This window comes from Sinocyclocheilus anshuiensis, unplaced genomic scaffold (genome assembly GCF_001515605.1).
Source record: "Sinocyclocheilus anshuiensis isolate Anshui unplaced genomic scaffold, SAMN03320099.WGS_v1.1 scaffold1561, whole genome shotgun sequence".
NCBI lineage: Eukaryota > Metazoa > Chordata > Actinopteri > Cypriniformes > Cyprinidae > Sinocyclocheilus > Sinocyclocheilus anshuiensis.
Window position 1 is genome coordinate 1,193,443 of NW_015536630.1, and position 5,252 is coordinate 1,198,694.

The window sequence follows — 5,252 nt, forward strand, 5'->3', positions numbered from 1 at the left end:
TCTTATCCACTCCAAAGTGATTTAAGTATAAAAGATTAAGATTAAAAGTATTGTATTAGTGTACATTTGGACCGTTATTCATTATGTATTATTATTTTTTAAATATATTATTTTTTGTATTTGTATAAAATTAAGATGACTGTCTATACAGGTTCCAGATGTAAATTAAAACATTTTACTGGACTGCCAGTTTATTATGAAAGTGTTGTTCAAGGAATACTGTATGATTAAATGATACCTTAAACATTTACTGATAGCATTAAATCATGCTCAAGCAGTTAACTGATCTTTAAGTCACATAAAAGACAGCAGCGGTCATTGGTTTGACTTCTTATTTGAGTGATAACCGTCTAGTAGTGCAGTCACTTTCATTTGTGTTTATGAGAACAAAATCAACCCAGCAGCACAGTTGACTTGGAAAACCTTCAGACTTTGTCTTCGAGAGCAGCCAAACTGCTTGTTGAAAGTTTAATTAATACTCATAAAACACTGCATGCCTGCTGAAGCGCTGCCCATCGGTCTTCTTTTGTTCAGAATTCACGTAATACATTGCTGACACTGTGAAATAATATTTTCATGAGATATTTTACACACAGATAAAGTTTAAGAGCTTGGCTGAACCCAGTTACCACATGCACTGAAGGACAGCGTCCAGATGTCATGACCAGGACAAGAGCGCCACCTACTGGACAATCTGCTGAGCTCAACTTCATGCTGCTTTATGAGTGCATGGTGATATATTGATGCATATAGTTCATCATTTTTAGTTTTTATACTTTTCTGTTTGTGCATGATTCCTCAAAGTAATAGGAGGTGTAAAATTAGTTTCCCATGTGTTCAAACTCAGAAAATGTTACTTAGGCAAAATGCAAAAAAACAAACTAGTTTAACTATTGAGTGACTGTAGGTTTCAGTCTCTGCTGATGATAACAGTCGGCTCTCTAGCGGTCAGGAGAGGTCTGGCCGTAACTGAACCCAGTCATACTGGACTGGTTCCTCAGACCACAGAGACCACAAATGAGGGACGGGTCAAGTCCCAGACGCCAGCCGCTGACCCTCGCTGTCACAGATACGCCACAGACAGGTCAGTCTGCCTCTGCAGAGCAGCACACCGGGGTTTTCTGAGTTCATTTCACAGACACACACTTCACAGCCACGTGCTGGTCGTTAGATGACTGTGTGTGAGTGGCCTGTGGGGGATGAATGTGTTCAGAACACACTCTCACCTCTGAATAAAACACACGGCCTGCTGCTGAGAGTGACACGAGCTGACACATCCAGATATTTGACATAGTATGCATTTGATATACATACGTTTATATATATATTAGTGCTGTCAAGCGATTAATCACGATTAATCGCATCCATAATAAGTTTTTGTTTACATAATATGTGTGTACTGTGTATATTTATTATGTATATATAAATACACACACATGCACGTATATATTTAAGAAAAATATGTTACGTTTATATATGAAATATATTTATATATGATATAATTAATATGAATATAAATATATACATGTAAATACATGTAAATATTTTCTAAATATATGCTGTATGTGTGTCTTTATATATACATAATAAATATATACAGTACACACATATATAATGTAAACAAAAACTTTTATTTTGGATGCGATTATCGTTTGACAGCACTTATATATATATATATATATATATATACACACACATATATATAAGATTTGTTTGATGATTTGTTTATTTATGGAAGCCCATTTCCTAAGTCATAATTATGAAATAAAATTATTTTATCAAAACTGACATGCTTCATAATTATTACATGTAAAGTTGAAATCATGAAATGAAAAGTTGAATGTCATAATTATTACTTTTTATGTCATAATTGTAATGTTGATATAGTATCTCATTTTGCCATATATCTCATAATTTTGACATTTTACTGTAATTTTGGCTTTTTATCATAATTGTTGAATTTTATCTCATAATTGACTTTTTATCTCATGACAAATTACGTCATAACAACATTTTATGTTAGAATTTTGACTTTTTATGTCATAAGTATGATTATCATTTTGACTTGTCTGTCTCATAATTGACTTTTTATCCCATAATGTCATCTTTGTATCATAATTGTTATCATTTCTACGTTTTGTTAAATATGACTTATAATTTTGACTTCTGTCTTATGACTTTTTTACCTCATAATTTCATCTTTGTATCTTATAGTTGTTTTTGTCATGATTTCAACTAAAAATGTTGACTTTTTATCTTATAATTATGACTTTGTATCTCATAATTATTTTTGTAACAGTTTTGACTTTTTTTGTCATATTTATGATGGTTTAAGCCATAATCATGTATTTTTTATATTTTATGACTTATCTTATTATTGTTAATTGTTTTTTTGTTTTTTTTGCCATAATTTTGACCTATGTCATAATTATGATTTACCAAAACATTATTTTTTTCTTATAAGAAAAATATATAAAATTCACAAGATATTATTATTGTTTGTTTGTTTATGGAAACCCATTTCCACCACATAACAATTCTAATTGACACATTAAGTAGAAATTATGAGATAGCCAAGTCATAATTATGAGATAAAATAGTTGAAGTCAGTTGAAATCATCAGTTAAAAAGTTGAAATTATGACAGTAAATGTCAATTGACAAAGATTCAAAATTGATACAAAAAAAGTTGTTTTTGTGATAATTGACTTAGTTTCTCATAATTCCAATGTCATAATTTTGACTTTTTCGTAATAATTATGACTTTTTATCTCATAATTACAACTTTGTATGTCAAAACGAATTTGTCATAATATCAACTTTTTATCAAATTTTTTTTTCCATAAATTAACTTTGTATGTCATGTTGTAATACCAATATTGGACATGAAGGATGCGCTGAAGTATTTGAGCAAATCTTCATCAAACCCACTGAATCAGACTGTAAGTGTACACATGCAGAATCAGATGCAGGGCTTCTGGGGTGTTTCTGCACAGAGGGGAGCTGGCAGAGCCGGCCCAGAAAAAGCCCAGTTCTCATTCAGCTGTGACATATTTGGACGTTTGGAAGTAGAGCAGCAAAACGAGCCTTTAAATCCATCTCACTCTCCTGTAAATTACAGCCCTGCATTTTTAATTTCCTACACATCATACAATGCTATTCAGCGGCGTCCAAACCAAACACGGCCATCGTACAGATGAACCCGCTATCCTGACTTTCACTGAGACGCTTTCAACAGATCCGTCTCAAAGTCAAAGTCAAAGAATCCAAATACAATGTTGAAGAATTACGCCAACAATGCAGTACAGTGATACTATAAAATATGGTATTGCAATTTAAATGCATCAGCTTTCAATGTTGCCATATGCAATATGTTTAAGTTTAGACTCACAAGACTCATATAGCTATAGATGTGATTATGGAAGATGTTTTGGATTTGATTTTGGACTCTTGGAGCCAGACTTGGTCATAAAAAAGAGCTTTCTAAACAAAAGAGAGTATTTGTTCATCTTCGTTCACTTTCTTTCTTTTCCAGCTTGAGAAGGAAACGTCCGATTCAGAGTAGCTCATTCTAGCAAACATTTGTCCATTTCTGATGCTTGTTTTGTTCTTGTTTCTGAATGTTGGTCTTTGATGGTTTATATGACTAAGAAACATGACAGTCTAGCAGTGTGTTTTTTTTATATGCAATGTGACATGGGGTAAAATCCTGCTTATTTCAGAGCTACACCCGCATTTAACCCTGTTGTACCCCTATATATATATATATATATATATATATATATATATGTGTGTGTGTAATTTTTGTTATCTATTTGTAATTTTTGTATGTTTTGTTATCAGTGTTGCAAACTCATTGAAATATAGCATTATGAAACTAAATGTATTATTTAAGATGAGTTTTGAAAGGTGTCTACTTGGCAGCACGTCCAAAAATATACATAAGAATTTAGGAATTGAATATTATACATGCATTTAAACATCTTGTGTCAAAATGCATTTGTTCAGCTGATCAAGTGCACTTTCAGATTCAGATATTTTTTAAGGCAAACTTAAGCAAAGCATATATATATATATATATACACAGTGGTGTGAAAAAGTGTTGGCCCCCTTCCTGATTTAGCACTCGTTGGAATAAAGCTTATTAAATGGTTTTCATTGTTTCTGAATGTCCTTCACTGCTCTAGCCTGTAATCATCTTGAAAATGTTTGTCTTCCTTTTTGTCTGTCATTTATAGACACTTTTACAAATGAGGAAATCTGCTCTTTTCCTTATAATGAAAATGAAGGCTGATCCATGACTGTGAAGCTCTTTTGCAATTTTGTTTTATTAAAAAAGACATGGTCAGCTATGCTTTTAAAGTGATTCTTATAGGACGCTTCAACTAATGAGTTTAAACTCAGCAACAGCAGAACATGTAAATACCAGCAGATGCTTTGAAGCTCTTTCTAGAGGTAATGATGGCTGGAAATATTCATATTGCACTGAACCAGAAAAACAATGGTTTCTGTGCCCTCCACACAGCACTACATTTATTAAAAGCGTTTGAAAACAATGGCATTCAGACAAACGCTGCGTCTCACAGACATCTGATAGCGTTGTGTCGTTTCCAGACAGAACTGTTTCCAATCACAGCGCTTTCATTCGGACCAGTTCACGTCCAAAACAACTCCGCGCTCCTCGAGATTTTTCAATCTTGTCGAACAATGGGAGTTTAAAGTGAAGAAATGTTGGATTGCGTGAAGTGAAAATGAAGTGCGTGGAGTTCATGGCCCTCAAGAGCAGAAGAACAGTCCCAGTTCATCGGGATTCTTTCATGTTCATTTCAGCAAAAACAGCCTCTTATTAAAGAAAACAAGCAGAGAACCTGAACTGCTCGTGAGACATCAGCACATATTTATCAAATATAAACCCCAGAAAGTGTCTGGACTCTTATAAACGTGTGAATGTGATTCATCAGGATCTTTTCTCTTCACACTTTTCTCATGTTTGAAGTCTCAACGTGTTTGAATCAGCTGTTTTTTTTTTTAGATTTTATAGCTACCATTAACACGTTGCAAAATGTATGCGTTTCCAGCATGTTTTCTAATCTAGTTAATAAACCTGCCATTATATATGACAAATATTGTTTGCGCTTTTACTTTTTATTTTTTGCTCTTTTGCAAGTTGCTATGGATTAAAGCATCTGCTATATATATATATACATAATTTTTTATAATATACAATTTTATTATTTATGTGTGTATATATAT